The sequence below is a fragment of the Panulirus ornatus genome, chromosome 25 (genome assembly GCF_036320965.1).
Source record: "Panulirus ornatus isolate Po-2019 chromosome 25, ASM3632096v1, whole genome shotgun sequence".
NCBI classification, from domain to species: domain Eukaryota; kingdom Metazoa; phylum Arthropoda; class Malacostraca; order Decapoda; family Palinuridae; genus Panulirus; species Panulirus ornatus.
In genome coordinates this window covers 26,151,722-26,173,853 of record NC_092248.1, presented here as the reverse complement: position 1 = coordinate 26,173,853, position 22,132 = coordinate 26,151,722, and the positions used below count along the sequence as shown (strand labels likewise).

At 41.8% G+C, this 22,132-nt stretch overlaps 1 protein-coding gene across 1 annotated transcript in view; it reads left to right on the top strand.

Moving 5' to 3' along the window:
- LOC139757323 (acyl-coenzyme A thioesterase 1-like) overlaps window positions 1–22,132 on the top strand; it is a 198,621-nt gene that overhangs the window by 57,644 nt on the left and 118,845 nt on the right. The gene's annotated exons all lie outside the window — the stretch shown is intronic.

The following is a 22,132-nucleotide window of genomic DNA, read 5'->3' as shown; positions in this document are numbered from 1 at the left end:
ATGATATAATGATATATATGTATTATATATTCTTTCTTTTCTTTCAAACTATTTGCCATTTCCCGCATTAGCGAGGTAGCGCTAAGAACAGAGGACTGGGCCTTTGAGGGAATATCCTCACCTGGCCCCCTTCTCTGTTTCTTCTTTTGGAAAATAAAAAAAAAGAGAGGGAAGGATTCCAGCCCCCCGCTCCCTCCCCTTTTAGTTGCCTTCTACGACACGGAGGAATACGTGGGAAGTATTCTTTCTCCCCTATCCCCAGGATAATATATATATATATATATATATTATATATATATAATATATATATAATATATATATATATATTTTTTTTTTTTTTTTTTGTCGCTGTCTCCCGCGTTTGCGAGGTAGCGCAAGTAAACAGACGAAAGAAATGGCCCAACCCACCCCCATACACAATGTATACACACACACGTCCACACACGCAAATATACATACCTATACATCTCAATGTACACATATATATACATACACAGACACATACATATATACCCATGCACACATTTCACACTGCCCCCATTCACTCCCATCGCCACCTCGCCACACATGGAATACCTTCCCCCTCCCCCCTCATGTGTGCGAGGTAGCACTAGGAAAAGATAACAAAGGCCCCATTCGTTCACACTCAGTCTCTAGCTGCCACGTAATAATGCCTGAAACCACAGCTCCCTTTCCACATCCAGGCCCCACACAACTTTCCATGGTTTACCCCAGACGCTTCACATGCCCTGATTCAATCCACTGACAGCACGTCAACCCCGGTATACCATATCGATCCAATTCACTCTATTCCTTGCCCTCCTTTCACCCTCCTGCATGTTCAGGCCCCGATCACACAAAATCTTTTTCACTCCATCTTTCCACCTCCAATTTGGTCTCCCACTTCTCCTCGTTCCCTCCACCTCCGACACATATATCCTCTTGGTCAATCTTTCCTCACTCATTCTCTCCGTGTGACCAAACCATTTCAAAACACCCTCTTCTGCTCTCCCAACCACACTCTTTTTATTACCACACATCTCTCTTACCCTATCATTACTTACTCGATCAAACCACCTCACACCACATATTTTCCTCAAACATCTCATTTCCAGCACATCCACCCTCCTGCGCACAACTCTATCCATAGCCTATGCCTTGCAACCATACAACATCGTTGGAACCACTATTCCTTTTACTATTTTACTATTTTCCTATTACTCATAGAAATATCTTGATCACGCGCAAAATTGTGATCCTTTCCAATATATATATATATATATATATATATTATTATTTTTTTTTTTTATTATACTTTGTCGCTGTCTCCCGCGTTTGCGAGGTAGCGCAAGGAAACAGACGAAAGAAATGGCCCAACCCCCCCATACACATGTATATACATACGTCCACACACGCAAATATACATACCTACACAGCTTTCCATGGTTTACCCCAGACGCTTCACATGCCCTGATTCAATCCACTGACAGCACGTCAACCCCGGTATACCACATCGCTCCAATTCACTCTATTCCTTGCCCTCCTTTCACCCTCCTGCATGTTCAGGCCCTGATCACACAAAATCTCCTTCACTCCATCTTTCCACCTCCAATTTGGTCTCCCCCTTCTCCTCGTTCCCTCCACCTCCGACACATATATCCTCTTGGTCAATCTTTCCTCACTCATTCTCTCCATGTGCCCAAACCACTTCAAAACACCCTCTTCTGCTCTCTCAACCACGCTCCTTCATACTATTCGCCATTTCCCGCATTAACAAGGTAGCGTTAGGAACAGATGACTGGGCCTTTGAGGGACTATCCTCACCTGGCCCCCTTCTCTGTTCCCTCTTTTGGAAAATTAAAAAAAACGAGAGGGGAGGATTTCCAGCCACCCGCTCCCTCCCCTTTTAGTCGCTTTCTACCACAAGCAGGGAATACGTGGGAAGTATTCTTCTATATATATATATATATATATATATATATATATATATATATATATATATTATATTTCATTTTGCTTTGTCGGTGTATCCCGCGTTAGCGAGGTAGCGCAAGGAAACAGACGAAATAATGGCCCAACTCTCCCACATACACATGTATATACATACACGTCCACACTCGCAAATATATACATACCTATTACCTATACATCTCAATGTATACATATATATACACACACAGACATATACTTATATACACATGTACCTAATTCATACTATCTGCTTTATTCATTCCCATCGGCACCCCTCCACACATGAAATAACAACCTCCCCCCGCATGTGCGTGAGGTAGCACTAGGAAAAGGCAACAAAAGCCACATTCGTTCACACTTAGTCTCTAGCTGTCATGTATAATGCACTGAAACCACAGTTCCCTTTCCACATCCAGGCTCCACAAAACTTTCCTTGGTTTACCCCAGACGCTTCACAGGCCCTGGTTAAATCCATTGACAGCACGTCGACCCCGGTATACCACATTGTTCCAATTCACTCTATTCCTTGCACGCCTTTCACCCTCCTGCATGTTCAGGGCCCGATCACTCAAAATCTTTTTCACTCCATCTTTCCACCTCCAATTTGGTCTCCCACTTCTCGTTCCCTTCACCTCTGACACATATATGCTCTTGGTCAACCTTTCCTCACTCATTCTCTCCATGTGATCAAACCATTTCAAAACACCCTCTTCTGCTCTCTCAACCACACTCTTTTTATTACCACACATCTCTCTTACCCTGTTGTTACTCCATCAAACCCCCTCACACCACATATTGTCCTCAAACATCTCATTTCCAGGACATCCACACTCCTCCGCACAACTCTATCTATAGCCCACGCCTCGCAACCATATAACATTGTTGGAAACACTATTCCTTCAAACATACCCATTTTTGCTTTCCGAGATAATGTTCTCGACTTCCACACATTCTTCAAGGCTCCCAGAACTTTCGTGCCCTACCCCACCCTATGATTCACTTCCGCTTCCATGGTTCGATCCGCTGCCAAATCCACTCCCAGATATCTAAAACTCTTCAATTCCTCCAGTTTTTCTCCTTTCAAACTTACCTCCCGATTGACTTGTCCTTCAACCCTACTGTTCCTAATAACCTTGCTCTTATTCACATTTACTCTCAGCTTTCTTCTTTCACACACTTTACCAAACTCAGTCACCAGCTTTTGCAGTTTCTCACACGATTCACCTACCAGTGCTGTATCATCAGCGAACAACAACTGACACTTCCCAAGCTCTCTCATCCACAACAGAGTGCGTACTTGCCCCTCTTTCCAAAACTCTTGCATTCACCTCCCTAACAACCCCATCCGTAAACAAATTAAACAACCATGGAGACATCACACACCCCTGCCGCAAACCAATATTCACTAAGAACCAGTCACTTTCTTCTCTTCCTACACGTTCACATGTTTTACATCCTCGATAGAAACTTTTCACTGCTTCTAACAACTTACCCCCACATCATATATTCTTAATACCTTCCACGGAGCATTTCTATCAACTATGTCATATGCCTTCTCCAGATCCATAAATGCTACATACAAATCCATTTGCTTTTCTAAGTATTTCTCACATAACTTCTTCAAAGCAAACACCTGATCCACACATCCTCTACCATTTCTGAAACCACACTGCTCTTTCCCAATCTGATGTTCTATACATGCCTTCACTCTCTCAATCAATACCCTCCCATACAATTTCCCAGGAATACTCAACAAGCTTATACCTCTGTAATTTGAGCACTCACTCTTATCCGCTTTGACTTTGTACAATGGCACTATGCAAGCATTCTGCCAATCTTCCGGTACCTCACCATGATTCATACACTCATTGAATAACCTTACCAAGTTTGAATGGAGAAAAGCTGGAGGAAGCGAAGTGTTTTAGATATCTGGGAATGAATCTGGCAGCAGATGGAACCATGGAAGCGGAAGTGAATCATAGGGTGGGGGAGGGGGCGAAAATTCTGGGAGCCTTGAAGAATGTTTGGAAGTTGAGAACATTATCTTGGAAAGCAAAAATGGGTATGTTTGAAGGAATAGTGGTTCCAGCAATGTTGTATGGTTGCGAGGCGTGGGCTATGGATAGAGTTGTTCGCAGGAGGGTGGATGTGCTGGAAATGAGATGTTTGAGGACAGTATGTGGTGTGAGGTGGTTTGATCGAGTAAGTAATGTAAGGGTGAGAGAGATGTGTGGAAATAAAAAGAATGTGGTTGAGAGAGCAGAAGAGGGTGTTTTGAAATGGTTTGGTCACATGGAGAGAATGAGTGAGGAAAGATTGACCAAGAGGATATATGTGTCAGAGGTGGAGGGAACGAGGAGAAGTGGGAGACCAAATTGGAGGTGGAAAGATGGAGTGAAAAAGATTTTGAGTGATCGGGTCCTGAACATGCAGGAGGGTGAAAGGCGTGCAAGGAATAGAGAGAATTGGAACGATGTGGTATACCGGGGTCAATGTGCTGTCAATGGATTGAATCAGGGCATGTGAAGCGTCTGGGGTAAACCATGCGAAGTGTGTGGTGCCTGGATGTGGAAAGGGAGCTGTGGTTTCGGTACATTATTACATGACAGCTAGAGACTGAGTGTGAACGAATGGGGCCTTTGGTGTTTTTCCTAGCGCTACCTCGCACACATGAGGGGGGAGGGTGTTGTTAGTCCATGTGTGGCGAGGTGGCGATGGGAACTAATAAAGGCAGACAGTATGAATTATGTACATGTGTATATATGTATATGTCTGTGTGTGTATATATATGTGTACATTGATATGTATAGGTATGTATATTGTGCGTGTGTGGACATGTATGTATATACATGTGTATGTGGGTGGGTTGGGCCATTCTTTCGTCTTTTTCCTTGCGCTACCTCGCTAACGCGGGAGACAGCGACAAAGCAAAATAGATAAATAAATAAATATATATATATATATATATATATATATATATATATATATATATATATATATATATATATATATATATATATATATATATATCCTGGGGATTATCCCTGGGGATAGGCATTCGTCACGTGTCGTAGAAGGCGACTAAAGAGGACGGGAGCGGGGGGCTAGAAACCCTTCCCTCGCATTTTAACTTTCTAAAAGGGGAAACAGAAGGAGTCACGCGGGGAGTGCTCATCCTCCTCGAAGGCTCAGATTGGGGTGTCTAAATGTGTGTGGATGTAACCAAGATGAGAAAAAAGGAGAGATAGGCAGTATGTGTGAGGAAAGGAACCTGGATGTTTTGGCTCTGAGTGAAACGAAGCTCAAGGGTAAAGGAAAAGAGTGGTTTGGGAATGTCTTGGGAGTAAAGTCAGGGGTTGGTGAGAGGACAAGAGCAAGGGAAGGAGTGGCACTACTCCTGAAACATGAGTTGTGGGAGTATGTGATAGAGTGTAAGAAAGTAAACTCTAGATTGATATGGGTAAAACTGAAAGTAGATGGAGAGAGATGGGTGATTATTGGTGCATATGCACCTGGGCATGAGAAGAAAGATCATGAGAGATAAGTGTTTTTGGAGCAGCTGAATGAGTGTGTTAGTGGTTTTGATGCACGCTTCCGGGGTATAGTGATGGGTGATTTGAATGCAAAGGTGAGTAATGTGGCAGTTGAGGGAATAATTGGTATACATGGGGTGTTCAGTGTTGCAAATGGAAATGGTGAAGAGCTTGTAGATTTCTGTGCTGAAAAGGACTGGTGATTGGGAATGCCTGGTTTAAAAATAGAGATATACATAAATATTCGTATGTAAGCAGGAGAAATGGCCAGAGAGCGTTATTGGATTATGTGTTAATTGATAGGCGCGCGAAAGATAGACTTTTGGATGTCAATGTGCTGAGAGGTGCAACTGGAGGGATGTCTGATCATTATCTTGTGGAGGCGAAGGTGAAGATTTGTACGGGTTTTCAGAAAAGAAGGGAGAATATCGGGGTGAAGAGAGTGGTGAGAGTAAGTGAGCTTGGGAAGGAGACTTGTGTGAGGAAGTACCAGGAGAGACTGAACACAGAATGGAAAAAGGTAAGAATGAGGTAAGAGGAGTGAGAAAGGGATGGGATGTATTCTAGGGAAGCAGTGATGGCTTGCGCAAAAGATGCTTTTGGCATGAGAAGCGTGGGAGGTGGGCAGATTAGAAAGGGTAATGAGTGGTAGCATGAAGAATTAAGATTATTAGTGAAAGAGAAGAGAGAGGCATTTGGACGATTTTTGCAGGGAAATAATGCAAATGAGTGGGAGATGTATAAAAGAAAGATGCAGGAGGTCAAGAGAAAGGTGCAAGAGGTGAAAAAGAGGGCAAGTGAGAGTTGGGGTGAGAGAGTATCATTAAATTTTAGGGAGAATAAAAAGATGTTTTGGAAGGAGGTAAATAAAGTGCGTAAGACAAGGGAACAAATGGGAACTTCAGTGAAGGGGGCTAATGGGGAGGTGATAACAAGTAGTGGTGATGTGAGGAGATGGAGTGAGTATTTTGAAGGTTTGTTGAATATGGTTGATGATAGAGTGGCAGATGTAGAGTGTTTTGGTCGAGATGGTGTGCAAAGTTAAAGGGTAAGGGAAAATTATTTGGTAAACAAAGAAGAGGTAGTAAAAGCTTTCCGGAAGATGAAAGCTGGTAAGGCAGCGAGTTTGGATGGTATAGCAGTGGAATTTATTAAAAGAAGGTGGTGAGTGTATTGTTGACTGGTTGGTAAGGTTATTTAATGTATGTATGATTCATTGTGAGGTGCCTGAAGATTGGTGGAATGCTTGCATTGTGCCATTTTACAACGGGGACAAAGGTGAGTGCTCAAATTATCACAGAGGTGTAAGTTTGTTGAGTATTGCTGGGAAATTATATGGGAGGGTATTGATTGAGAGGGTGAAGGCATGTACAGAGCATCAGATTGGGGAAGAGCAGTGTGGTTTCAGAAGTGGTAGAGGATGTGTGGATCAGGTGTTTGCTTTGAAGAATGTATGTAGAAATACTTAGAAAAGCAAATGGATTTGTATATAGCATTTATGGATCTGGAGAAGGCATATGATAGAGTTGATAGAGATGCTTTGTGGAAGGTATTAATAATATATGGTGTGGGAGGCAAGTTGTTAGAAGCAGTGAAAAGTTTCTATCGAGGATGTAAGGCTTGTGTACGTGTAGGAAGAGAGAAAAGTGATTGGTTCTCAGTGAATGTAGGTTTGCGGTAGGGGTGTGTGATGTCTCCATGGTTGTTTAATTTGTTTATGGATGGGGTTGTTAGGGAGGTGAATGCAAGAGTTTTGGAAAGGGGCAAGTATGCAGTCAGTTGTGGATGAGAGAGCTTTGGAAATGAGTAAGTTGTTGTTCGCTGATGATGCAGCGCTGATGGCTGATTCATGTGAGAAACTGCAGAAGCTGGTGACTGACTTTGGTAAAGTGTGTGAAAGAAGAAGGTTGAAAGTAAATGTGAATGAGAGGAAGGTTATTAGGTACAGTAGGGTTGAGGCTCAAGTCAATTGGGAGTTAAGTTTGAATGGAGAAAAACTGGAGGAAGTGAAATGTTTTAGATATCTGGGAGTGGATTTAGCAGCGGATGGAACCATGGAAGAGGAAGTGAGTCAATGGGTAGGGGAGGGGGCGGAAATTCTGGGAGTGTTGAAGAATGTGTGGAAGGCAAGAACATTATCTATGAGATCAATAATGGGTATGTTTGAAGGAATAGTTGTTCCAACAATGTTATATGGTTTCGAGGCATGAGCTATTGATAGGGATGTGCGGAGGAGGGGGGATATGTTGGAAATGAGATGTTTAAGGACAATATGTGGTGTGAGGTGGTTTGATCGAGTAAGTAATAATAGGATAAAAGAGATGTGTGGTAATAAAAAGCGTGTGGTTAAGAGAGTAGAAGAGAGTGTATTGAAATGGTTTGGTCACATGGTGAGAATGAGTGAGGAAAGATTCACAAAGAAGATATATGTCAGAAGTGGAGGGAACGAGGAGAAGTCTGAGACCAAATTGGGGGTGGAAGGATGGAGTGAAAAAGATTTTGAGTTGTCGGAGCTTGAACATGCAGGAGGGTGAAAGGCGTGCAAGGAATAGAATGAATTTGAACGATGTGGTATATCGTGGTCGACGTGCAGTCAATGGATTGAATCAGGGCTTGTGAAGCGTCTGGGGTAAACCATGGAAAGTTCTGTGGGGCCTGGATGTGGAAAGGGGGCTGTGGTTTCGGTGCATTATACATGACAGCTAGAGACTGAGTGTGAACGAATGTGGCCTTTGTTGTCTTTACCATGCGCGCACGTCGGGGGAGGGGAAGGGGTGCCATTTCATGTGTGGCGGGGTGGCGACGAGAATGCATGAAGGCAGGAAGTATGAATGTGTACATGAGGATATATGTATGTATATGTTTAAATGTATAGGTTTATATGTGGGCGTGTATGTATATACATGTTTTTGTAGGTGGGTTAGGCCATTCTTTCGTCTGTTTCCTTGCTCTACCTCGGTAACGAGGGAGACACCGACAAAGTATTATAATAAGATAGTAATAATAAATCATACACTGACATACACATATGTACACATGTATATATTCATATATGCTCCTTCCTCCATTCTCGCCTCCACCACATGAAAAGACACCCCCCCCCCCTTCCTCCACGTGTGCGCGAGATAGCAATAGGAAAAGACGACGAAGGCCACATTCGTTCACACTAAGTCTCTAGCTGTCATGTGTAATGCACCGAAACTACAGCTCCCTTTCCACATCCAGGCCTCACAAAACTTTCCATGATTTACCCCAGACGCTTCACATGCCCTGGTTCAATCCATTGACAGCACGTCAACCCCGGTATACCACATCGTTTCAATTCACTCTATTTCTTGCACGCCTTTCACCCTCCTGTATGTTCAGGCCCCGATGTTTCAAAATCTTTTTAACTCCATCTTTCCACCTCTAATTTGGTCTTCCACTGCTCCTCGTTCCCTTCACCTCCGACACATATATCCTCTTGGTCAATCTTTCCTCACTCATTTTCTCCATGTGTCCAAACCATTTCAGTATACCCTCTTCTGCTCTCTCAACCACACTCTTTTCATTACCACATATCTCTCTCACCCTTTCATTACTTACTCGATGAAACCACCTCACACCACATATTATCCTCAAACATCTCATTTCCAACACATCCTCCCTCCTCCGCACATCCATATCAATAGCTCATGCCTCACAACCATATAACATTGTTGGAACCACTATTCCTTCAAACATACCCATTTTTGCTCTCCGAGATAACGTTCTCACCTTCCACACATTCTTCAACGCTCCTAGAACTTTCGCCCCCTCCCCACCATGTGACTCACTTCCGCTTGTATGATTCCATCCGCTGCCAAATCCATTCCCAGATATCTAAAACACTTCAATTTCTCCAGTTTTTCTTCATTCAAACTTACCTCCCAATTTACTTGTCCCTCAACTCTACTGTACCTAATAACCTTGCTCTTATTCACATTTACTCTCATCTTTCTTCTTTCACACACTTTACCAAACTCAGTCACCAGCTTCTGCAGTTTCTCACCCGAATCAGCCACCAGCGCTGTATCATCAGTGAACAACATCTAACTCACTACCCAAGGTCTCTCATCCACAACAGACTGTATACTTGCCCCTTCTCTCCAAAACTTGCATTCCCCCCTCCCCCCTAACCACCCTATCCATAGAGAAATTAAACAACCATGGAGACATCATGCACCCCTGCCGCAAACTGACATACACCGGGAACCAATCACTTTCCTCTCTAATACATCCTTTTCATATGAGCAAACCACTTGGGTCACACCCTCTACGCATCTTACAGCTACACCTCTTGAACCCTTTAAAGTCTTGTCCGATCAGCCTTCCTCACTGAGTGTATTGACCTGGAACATTTCATTTCCAGCACATGTATTTACGCTGCTTTCAGTGTTTTTTTTTTTCCCAGGAGTAATGTCACGTATCCATACAGCACTGAGTATAGTTTTATACATAACCGTGCTGGTCTCTCCTTCCACACAGTTCATGAAGCACTGAGCATCTTCGTCCCCTCACCCACTCTATAACTCACTCCTGTGATACAAGTTTCCAGTTTCTCCCCATTTATATTGACGTTCCTATTGACCTTCTGTGATAGTGAACCTCATGATCTTGCTTTCACTCACATTCTCCCTCCAGAAACCCTTCATGTCTCTCTCGTTGAGAAATACTTTAATGCAGTTTTCTTTTTTCTTTTGAAAACGAAAATATCTTCAATGTTATTTGATAAATGGGGAAAATATTACGTAATGAAATATACAAAACAACAAGACATAGTATATTGAAGGAGAAAGTATGAAAATTAATGTAAGATGTAAGATTTATCAGAAAATACTAGAGCATTACTAAAAGATTATATATGAAACAATATATATATATGATACAGCTATGTATAATACAGTATAACTATATATAATACAGTATAACTATATATGATACAATATAACTATATATGATACAATATAGCTATATATGATACAACTATACATAATACAATATAACTATATGTAATAAAGCATTTAGTGCCACCCACCTTCCTCGGTGACGTCACGCATCTTCTAGATTACGTCATTATAAACAAAATGTTTAATGCCTCCCACTCATCCTTCCTGTGAACCCAGCAGTTGCCAGGCGTCAGGTCGTCCCCAGTGCGTCGACTATATTAACCCACATGTTCTCTGGGCCACGACAGAAGGTCGAGGTTCATGGAAGCACCACCTCACAACCCCGGCACAGTCGTTCCTGGGCCTGGCAGATCATAGACACGACCACTGCCAGGGTGGGTAACCTGACCATCATAGACATGACCACTGCCAGGGTGGGTAGTCTGACCATCATAGACACGACCACTGCCAGGGTGGGTAACCTGACCATCATAGACATGACCACTGCCAGGGTGGGTAGTCTGACCATCATAGACACGACCACTGCCAGGGTGGAGAGCCCTACCTCCTCCATCATAGACACGACCACTGCCAGGGTGGGTAGTCTGACCTCCTCCACCATAAACACGACCACTGCCAGGGTGGATTGCTTGACCTCTTCCACTATTGTCACAATCAGTATGGGTCAACTCTCCTGTAGATGTATTAATCTCACAAGTGACCACTTGTGGCCTCCTAGTATATATTACTACTACGTTTGTGTCTGGGCAGAAGATTAAAAATTTGCACTAAATGGTTCTAGATGGTTGTTTAATACTCATACGAATGTCAGTGCATCGCAATAGAAAGATGAATAGATGAATTATTAATAACTTTACATGCCTCGCATTGTATGTTCTCATTCTATAGTGAAGTTGACCCTCAGAGTCCAGCAGAAGGTGTCCCCAGTAAATATATCCCAAACATCCCTCCCTCGTGGAAGTCACAGTTGCCAACTCAAAATATCAGATGTTGCTAGATTCACTCCCGGAAAGTGCTAAACTCACTAAATTAACTTTGAAAAATGCTCTTCTAATTATTTATGCTCTTTGACATGGAAAACTTATTAACCAAACGTACGACTTACAGCTTTGAGACTAAAACTCATTATTTCAGATCTGCTAATTCCCAGTCCGTCATCTCTTGGCTGTGGTGGTGTCTGTGAAGGTCCTGGTTGAGGTTGCCATAACTCCTATGCTTTGAGTGACCTAATGTTTTTTAGAACTTCCCTTTGCAGTGTGAATGATAGCAGCAGTATCCATTTCTTCATAGTCCATACTTGATGGTATTTCATTTAAGCTATTGATAGTCTATTTTAAAGCTTTAACTTCACGATGTTCGTATGACCAAAGATAAGCTGTACATCAGCTTGCAGTGAGGCAATGTGAGCACAGTTAAAGCCAACTCACAGAAGTCACTGATGGGATTTTCTGTTGCATCCTGTTGACGAGGCTGTCTCAGCCCAGAGTGCTAGACTGTCTGTGTTCTGTTTCCACAATACATGATGAAATTTTCTCCACTGGAACTCAATGCATGTGAGAATTTCTTCTTTATCAGTAAACATCTTTGCTAATTCCAGTATTCCAGGCTTTATGGGTTGCAACCATTCACTTACGTTTGGTAATGAACGTGACCGTAACACTTGGCCATTGTGTGGCAAATGTTGACGGAGCTGTTTCACCAAGTGTCTGCATCTTCCTCGAAACTTACGTTGTGCCATCTGCTTTTTTACTCGTACGCCAAGTACGGATGTGGGTCTGAGTAGTTCTCTACTGACTCTCCTTTGATATTTTGTATGGGATGAGGATCTTAGAACTTATGGAATCAATAAGTTAAATAAGGTCGTTTAGCAGTTTAGTTGGATCTTGTGCCTCCGCTTGAAATTGATCATTTGCACGCTGAACTTCTCCAAGAATATGTTTCAGAAAGATCATTTAGACATGATTTTTCTTGTCACAAAACATGCCATAGGGTATAGTGGATCTGACCCGTGTATCACCTCTCACCATTTCTTGCCATTTCGAAGTGAAGTCTTAAGTTCACCTCACTACTGCAGTATTGTGACAATTGCTGATTCAATTGACAGCCATCGAATCTGGCTTAGCTGTATGAATTTCAATGGCACTTGACCATCACTGATCAAAGCAATGATATCCTTGTACCTTGCTTGGCGAATGGCAGAGTGGGAGAACCAATTATACTATGGTTCCCAGGGAGACACACACTGCGGCATGAGACACAGTTAGTTATAAAGAATAACACATACCTGATCAGATAAGGAACTTCTAAGTTCAATTAGTATACACTCCACTTGTTAACACCTGTTATCACAGAAGCATTGCAACAAAGTTTTGTAACTCCAACCCATTATTTTTCAAAGGACTTCTTGATGGTATCACATATCCCATTAGCATTACAGTCAGTCAGCTCAACAAGAAAGTCACTACAATCTTCGTACTTCCAAAATAGAACTTAATAGCGATATCCCAATAGTTACGTAACCGTAATGTCGTTCCCCTCATCAGTTACAGGCTAAACTTATAATTGTCTATATCACTTTTCATTGTTGATATGCGGGCCAATCACAGTGTATAAATCTGCACGACACTTCCACCTTTGTTACTGGAAATTCTTGCATCCTTTACTGTCTACAGATCGTGCTTTGAACAGCTTACTGAGCTGATCAACAACACGTATGAACAGCTGAGATAAACAAAACGTAATGAGCAAGTGAGATTATCAACATCACGTAATGAACAGATGAGATGATCAACAACACGTAATGAACAGCTCACTGAGATGATCAACAACACAATGAACAGCTCACTGAGATGATCAACACGTAATCAACAGCTGAGATGATCAACAAAACGTAATGAGCAAGTGAGATGATAACACGAACACTTGTGATGATCAACAACACGTATTGAAGAGCTGAGATGATCATATATTGAACAAGTGAGGTGATCAACAACACCTAATAAACAGGCTCACTGAGATGATCAACAAGTAACGAACAGCTGAGATGATCAATACGTAATGAACAGCTCACTGAGATGATCAACACGTAATGAACAGCTCACAGATGATAAACCACGTAATGAACAGCTCACTGAAATGATCAACACGTAATGAACAGATCAGAGATGATTCACAACGTAATGAACAGCTGAGATGATCAACACATAGTGAAGTGAGATGATCAACAATTAATGAACAGCTAAGACGATCAACAACACGTAATGGGCAGCTGAGATGATCAGCAGCACGTAATGAACAGCTGAGATGACCAGCAACACAATGAACAGCTGAGATGATTAACCACAATGAACAGCTCACTGAGATGATCAACAACACGTAATGAACAGCTCAATGAGATGATGAACAACACGTAATGAACAGCTGAAATGATCAACAACACGTAATGAACAGCTGAGATGATGACCAACACGTAATTAACAGCTGTGATGATCAACGTAATGGATAGCTGAGATCAACAACACGTAATGGACAGCTGAGATCAACATCACGTAATGAACAACTGAGATGATCAACAACACGTAATGAACAGCTCTTTGAGATCAACACGCAATGAACGAGGTGATCAACATAATGAACAGCTGAGATCAACAACAACACGTAGTGAACAGCTCACTGAGATGACCGACAACACGTAATGAACAGCTGAGATGATCAGCACGTAATGAGCAGCTGAGATGGTCAGCACGTAATGAACAGCTGAAATGACTAACAAAACGTAATGAACAGCTGAGACGATCAACACGTGATGAACAGCTGTGGTGATCAGCAACACGCAATGAACAGCTGAGATGATCAACAACACGTAATGAACAGCTCGCTGAGATGATCAACACGTAATGAACAGCTCACCGTGATGATCAACGGCGTAATCAACAGCTAAGATGATCAACAAAACGTACTGAACAAGTGAGATGATCAACAACACGTAATGAGCAGCTGTTGTGATCAACAACACGTAATGAACAGCTGAAATGATCAACAACACGTAATGAAGTGAGATGATTAATAACATGTAATGAACAGCTCACTGAGATGATTAACAACACGTGCTGAACAGCTGAATTGATAAGCAACACGTAATGAAGAGCTCACTGAGATGATCAGCACGTAATGAACAGCTCACAGATGATCAAGAACATGTAACAAACAACTCACTGATATGATTTACAATACTTAATGAACAACTGAGATGATCAAGTAATGAAGTGAGATGATCAGCAACACAATGGACAGCTGAGAGATCATGATCAACACGTAATGAACAGCTGAGATGATCGACAACACGTAATGAACAGCTACTTGAGATGATCAACAACACGTAACGAACAGATGAGATGACCATCAACACTTAATGAACAGATCTAAGATCAATAACGTAATGAACAGCTGAGATGAACCACACGTAATGAACGGCTGAGATGATCAGCAGCACGTAATGAACAGCTCACTGAAATTATGAACATGTAATCAACAGCTCATTGAGATGATCAACAGAACGTAATGAACAGCTGAGATGATCAACAACACGTAATGAACACCTTACAGATAATTAACAAAAACACAAACAGCTGAGATGATCAGCTTAACAGCTCACTGAGATGATCAACAACACGTAATGAACAACTGTTGTGATCAACACGTAATGAACAGCTGAGATGATCAAGTAATGAACAGCTCACCGAGGTGATCAACAACGTAATGAACAGCTCACTGAAATGATCAAAAACGTGTGAACAGCTAAAGTGATCAACAACGTAATGAACAGCTCACTGAAATGATCAAAAACGTGTGAACAGCTAAAGTGATCAACAACGTAATGAACAGCTCACTGAGATGATCAAAAACATGAACAGCTGAGATAAACAACAACACGTAATGACCAGCTGAGATTATTAACAACATTTAACTAACAGCTCACCGAGATGATCAACACCACGTAATGAACAGCTGAGATGATAAAAGAAACATGTATGAACAGATGAAATGATCAACAACACAATCAACAGTTCTGAGATGATCAGAAACACGTATGAACAGCTAAGATGATCAACACGTAATGAACAAGAGATGATCAGCAACACGTAATGAACAGCTGAGATGATCAACATGTATCGAACAGCTGGCTGAGATGATCATAATGAACAGCTGAGATCAAAAACACGTATGAACATATGAACAACACGTAATGAACAGCTCACTGAGATGATCTAAAACACGTATGAACATGAGATGAACAACACGTAATGAACAGCTCACTGAGATGATCAAAAACACGTATGAACAGCTGAGATGATCAACAAAACGTAATAAGTGAGATGATCAACACGTAATGAACAGTTGAGATGATCAACACGTAATGAACAGCTGAGACGATCAACACGTAATGAACAGCTCACTGAGATGATCAACAACGTAATGAACAGGTCACTGAGATGATCAACAACACGTAATCAGCTGAGATGATCAATAAAACTTAGTAAACAAGTGAGATGATAAACAACACGTAATGAACAGCTGTTATGATCAACAACACAATGAATAGCTGAGATGATCAACATGTAATGAACAAGAGATGATCAACAACTCGTAATAAACAATTCACTGAGATGATCACACGTAACGAACAGCTGAGATGATCAACACGGAATGAACAGCTCTCTTAGATGATCAACGCGTAATGAACAGCTCACTGTTATGATAAACCACGTAATGAACAGCTCACTGAGATGATCAACCACACGTAATGAACCCCTCATGATTTACAACACGTAATGAACAGCTGAGGTGATCAACAACAATGAATTAAGTGAGATGATCAGCAACACTTAATGAACAGCTGAGATGATCAACAACACGTAATGAGCAGCTGAGATGATCAACACGTAATGAACAGCTGAGATGACCAACAACACATAATGAACAGCTGAGATGATTAACACACGTAATGAACAGCTCAGAGATAATCAACCACACGTAATTAACAGCTGAGATGAACAACTCACAGATGATAATCAAAACGTAATGAACAGCTGAGATGATCAACAACACGTAATGAACAGCACACAGATGATCAACACGTAATGAACAGCTCACTGAGATGATCAACAACACGTAATGAACAGCTCAATGAGATGATAAACAACACATAATGTACAGCCGAGATGATCAGCAAGTAATAAACAGCTGAGATGATCAACAATACGTAATGAACAGCTTAAATGATCAACAAGTAATGAAGTGAGATTACAACGAGTAATGAACAAGTGAGATGATAAACCACGTAATGAACAGCTGAGATGATCAACAATACGTAATGAACAGCTTAAATGATCAACGACAAGTAATGAAGTGGGATTACGAATAATGAACAAGTGAGATGATAAACCACGTAATGAACAGCTGAGATGATCAACACGTAATGAACAAGTGGGATGATCAACAACACGTAATGAACAGCTGAGATGATCAACACGTAATTGGTATACATGGGGTGTTCAGTGTTGTAAATGGAAAGGGTAAAGAGCTTGTAGATTTATGTACTGAAAAAGGACTGGTGATTGGGAATACCTGGTTTAAAAAGAGAGAAATACATAAGTATACGTATGTAAGTAGCAGAGTTGGCCAGAGAGCGTGATTGGATTATGTGTTAATTGATAGGCGCGCGAAAGAGAGACTTTTGGATGTTAATGTGCTGAGAGGTGCAACTGAAGGGATGTCTGATCATTATTTTGTGGAGGCGAAGGTGAAGATTTCTAGAGGTTTTCAGAAAAGTAGAGAAAACGTTGGAGTGAAAAGAGTGGTGAGAGTAAGTGAGCTTGGGAAGGAGACTTGTGTGAGGAAGTACGAGGATAGACTGAGTACAGAATGGAAAAAGGTGAGAACAAAGGGCGTAAGGGGAGTGGGTGAGGAATGGGATGTATTTAGGGAAGCAGTGATGGCTTGCACAAAAGATGCTTGTGGCATGAGAAGCGTGGGAGGTTGGCAGATTAGAAAGTGAAGTGAGTGGTGGGATGAAGAAGTAAGATTATTAGTGAAAGAGAAGAGAGAGGCATTTGGACGATTTTTGCAGGGAAATAATGCAAATAAGTGGGAGATGTATAAAAGAAAGAGGCAGGAGGTCAAGAGAAAGGTGCAAGAGGCAAAAAAGAGGGCAAATGAGAGTTGGGGTGAGAGAGTATCTTTAAATTTTAGGGAGAATAAAAAGATGTTTTGATAGGAGGTAAATAAAGTGCGTAAGACAAGGGAATCAATGGGAATTTCAGTGAAGGGGGCTAATGGGGAGGTGATAACAAGTAGTGGTGATGTGAGAAGTAGATGGAGCGAGTATTTTGAAGGTTTGTCGAATGTGTTTGATGATAGAGTGGCAGATATAGGGTGTTTTGGTCGAGGTGGTGTGCAAAGTGAGAGGGTTAGGGAAAATGATTTGGTAAACAGGGAAGGGGTAGTAAAAGCTTTGCAGAAGATGAAAGCCGGCAAGGCAGCGGGTTTGGATGGTATTGCAGTGGAATATATTGAAAAAGGGGGTGACTGTATTGTTGACTGGTTGGTAAGGCTATTTAATGTATGTATGACTCATGGTGAGGTGCCTGAGGATTAGCGGAATGCTTGCATAGTGCCATTGTACAAAGGCAAAGGGGATAAAAGTGAGTGCTCAAATTATCACAGAGGTATAAGTTTGTTGAGTATTCCTGGGAAATTATATGGGAGGGTATTGATTGACAGGGTGAAGGCATACACAGGGCATCAGATTGGGGAAGAGCAGTGTGGTTTCAGAAGTGGTAGAGGATGTGTGGATCAGGTGTTTGCTTTGAAAAATGTATGTGAGAAATACTTAGAAAAGCAAATGGATTTGTATGTAGCATTTATGGGTCTGGAGAAGGCATATGATAGAGTTGGTAGAGATGCTCTGTGGAAGGTATTAAGGATATATGGTGTGGGAGGCAAGTTGTTAGAAGCAGTGAAAAGTTTTTATTTAGGATGTAAAGCATGTGTACGTGTAGGAAGAGAGGAAAGTGATTGGTTCTCAGTGAATGTAGGTTTGCGGCAGGGGTGTGTGATGTCTCTATGGTTGTTTAATTTGTTTATGGATGGGGTAGTTAGGGAGGTGAATGTAAGAGTTTTGGAAAAGGGGGCAAGTATGCAGTCTGTTGTAGATGAGAGAGCTTGGGAAGTGAGTCAGTTGTTGTTTGCTGATGATACAGCGCTGGTGGCTGATTCGTGTGAGAAACTGCAGAGGCTGGTGACTGAGTTTGGTAAAGTGTGTGAAAGAAGAAAGCTGAGAGTAAATGTGAATAAGAGCAAGGTTATTAGGAACAGTAGGGTTTAGGTTCAAGTCGATTGGAAGGTAAGTTTGAATGGAGAAAAACTGGATGAAGTGAAGTGTTTTAGATATCTGGGAGTGGATCTGGCAGCGGAAGGAACCATGGAAGCGGAAGTGAATCATAGGGTGGGCGAAGGGGCGAAAGTTCTGGGAGCGTTGAAGAATGTGTGTAAGTCGAGAACATTATCTCCGGAAGCAAGAATGGGTATGTTTGAAGGAATAGTGGTTCCAACAATGTTATATGGCTGCGAGGCGTGGCCTACGGATAGAGTTGTGTGGAGGAGGGTGGATGTGCTGGAAATGAGATGTTTTAGGACAATATTTGGTGTGAGGTGGTTTGATCGAGTAAGTAATAATAGGGTAAGAGAGATGTGTGGTGATAAAAAGAGTGTGGTAAAGAGAGTAGAAGAGGGTGTTTTGAAATGGTTTGGTCACATGGAGAGAATGAGTGAGGAAAGATTGACCAAGAGGATATATGTGTCAAAGGTGGAGGGAACGAAAAGTGGGAGACCAAATTGGAGGTGGAAAGATGGAGTGAAAAAGATTTTGAGTGATCGGGGCTTGAACATGCAGGAGGGTGAAAGGTGTGCAAGGAATAGAGTGAATTGGAACGATACCGGGATCGACCTGCTGTCAATGGATTGAACCAGGGCATGTGAAGTGTCTGAGGTAAACCATGGAAAGTTCTGTGGAGCCTGGATGTGGAAAGGGAGCATTGGTTTCGGTGCATTATTACATGACAGCTAGAGACTGAGTGTGAACGAATGTGGCCTTTGTTTTCTTTTCCTAGCGCTACCTCTCGCACATTTTGGGGGAGGGGGTTGTTATTTCATGTGTGGCGGGGTGGCGAAGGAAATGAATAAAGGCAGACAGTATGTATTATGTACATGTGTATATATGTATATGTCTGTGTGTATACGTTGAGATGTATAGGTATGTATATTTGCGTGTGTGGACGTGTATGTGCATGTGGGTAGGTTGGGCCATTCTTTCGTTTGTTTCCTTGCGCTACCTCGCTAACGCGGGAGACAGCGACAAAGCAAAATTAATAAAATAGATAAATATATATATATATATATAGATATATATATATATATATATATATATATATATATATATATATATATATATATATATATATATATATATATGAGAGTTGGAGTGAGAGAGTATCATTAAATTTTAGGGAGAATAAAAAGATGTTCTGGAAGGAGGTAAATAAAGTGCGAAAGACAAGGGAGCAAATGGGAACTTCAGTGAAGGGCGCACATGGGGAGGTGATAACAAGTAGTGGTGATGTGAGAAGGAGATGGAGTGAGTATTTTGAAGGTCTGTTGAATGTGTTTGATGATAGAGTGGCAGATATAGGGTGTTTTGGTCGAGGTGGTATGCAGAGTGAGAGGGTTAGGGAAAATGATTTGGTAAACAGAGAAGAGGTAGTAAAAGCTTTGCGGAAGATGGAAGCCGGCAAGGCAGCAGGTTTTGATGGTATTGCAGTGGAATTTATTAAAAAAGGGGGTGACTGTATTATTGACTGGTTGGTAAGGTTATTTAATGTATGTATGACTCATAGTGAGGTGCCTGAGGATTGGCGGAATGCGTGCATAGTGCCATTGTACAAAGGCAAAGGGGATGAGAGTGAGTGCTCAAATTACAGAGGTATAAGTTTGTTGAGTATTCCTGGTAAATTATATGGGAGGGTATTGATTGAGAGGGTGAAGGCATGTACAGAGCATCAGACTGGGGAAGAGCAGTGTGGTTTCAGAAGTGGTAGAGGATGTGTGGATCAGGTGTTTGCTTTGAAGAATGTATGTGAGAAATACTTAGAAAAGCAAATGGATTTGTATGTAGCATTTATGGATCTGGAGAAGGCATATGATAGAGTTGATAGAGATGCTCTGTGGAAGGTATTAAGAATATAAGGTGTGGGAGGCAAGTTGTTAGAAGCAGTGAAAAGTTTTTATCGAGGATGTAAGGCATGTGTACGTGTAGGAAGAGAGGAAAGTGATTGGTTCTCAGTGAATGTAGGTTTGCGGCAGGGGTGTGTGATGTCTCCATGGTTGTTTAATTTGTTTATGGATGGGGTTGTTAGGGAGGTGAATGCAAGAGTTTTGGAAAGAGGGGCAAGTATGAAGTCTGTTGGGGATGAGAGAGCTTGGGAAGTGAGTCAGTTAGTTGTTGTTCGCTGATGATACAGCGCTGGTGGTTGATTCATGTGAGAAACTGCAGAAGCTGGTGACTGAGTTTGGTAAAGTGTGTGAAAGAAGAAAGTTAAGAGTAAATGTGAATAAGAGCAAGGTAATTAGGTACAGTAGGGTTGAGGGTCAAGTCAATTGGGAGGTAAGTTTGAATGGAGAAAAACTGGAGGAAGTAAAGTGTTTTAGATATCTGGGAGTGGATCTGGCAGCGGATGGAACCATGGAAGCGGAAGTGGATCATAGGGTGGGAGAGGGGACGAAAATCCTGGGAGCCTTGAAGAATGTGTGTAAGTCGAGAACATTATCTCGGAAAGCAAAAATGGGTATGTTTGAAGGAATAGTGGTTCCAACAATGTTGTATGGTTGCTAGGCGTGGGCTATGGATAGAGTTGTGCGCAGGAGGATGGATGTGCTGGAAATGAGATGTTTGAGGACAATGTGTGGTGTGAGGTGGTTTGATCGAGTGAGTAACGTAAGGGTAAGAGAGATGTGTGGAAATAAAAAGAGCGTGGTTGAGAGAGCAGAAGAGGGTGTTTTGAAGTGGTTTGGGCACATGGAGAGAATGAGTGGGGAAAGATTGACCAAGAGGATATATGTGTCGGAGGTGGAGGGAACAAGGAGAAGAGGGAGACCAAATTGGAGGTGGAAAGATGGAGGGAAGAAGATTTTGTGTGATCGGGGCCTGAACATGCAGGAGGGTGAAAGGAGGGCAAGGAATAGAGTGAATTGGAGCGATGTGGTATACCGGGGTTGACGTGCTGTCGGTGGATTGAAGCAGGGCATGTGAAGCGTCTGGGGTAAACCATGGAAAGCTGTGTAGGTATGTATATTTGCGTGTGTGGACGTATGTATATACATGTGTATGGGGGGGGTGGGTTGGGCCATTTCTTTCGTCTGTTTCCTTGCGCTACCTCGCAAACGCGGGAGACAGCGACAAAGTATAATAAAAAAAAAAATATATATATATATATATATATATATATATATATATATATATATATATATATATATATATATATATATATATATATATATATATATATATTCCTATGAGTCCACGGGTAAAATGAAACACGAAAAGTTCCCAACTGCACTTTCGTGTAATAATCACATCATCAGGGG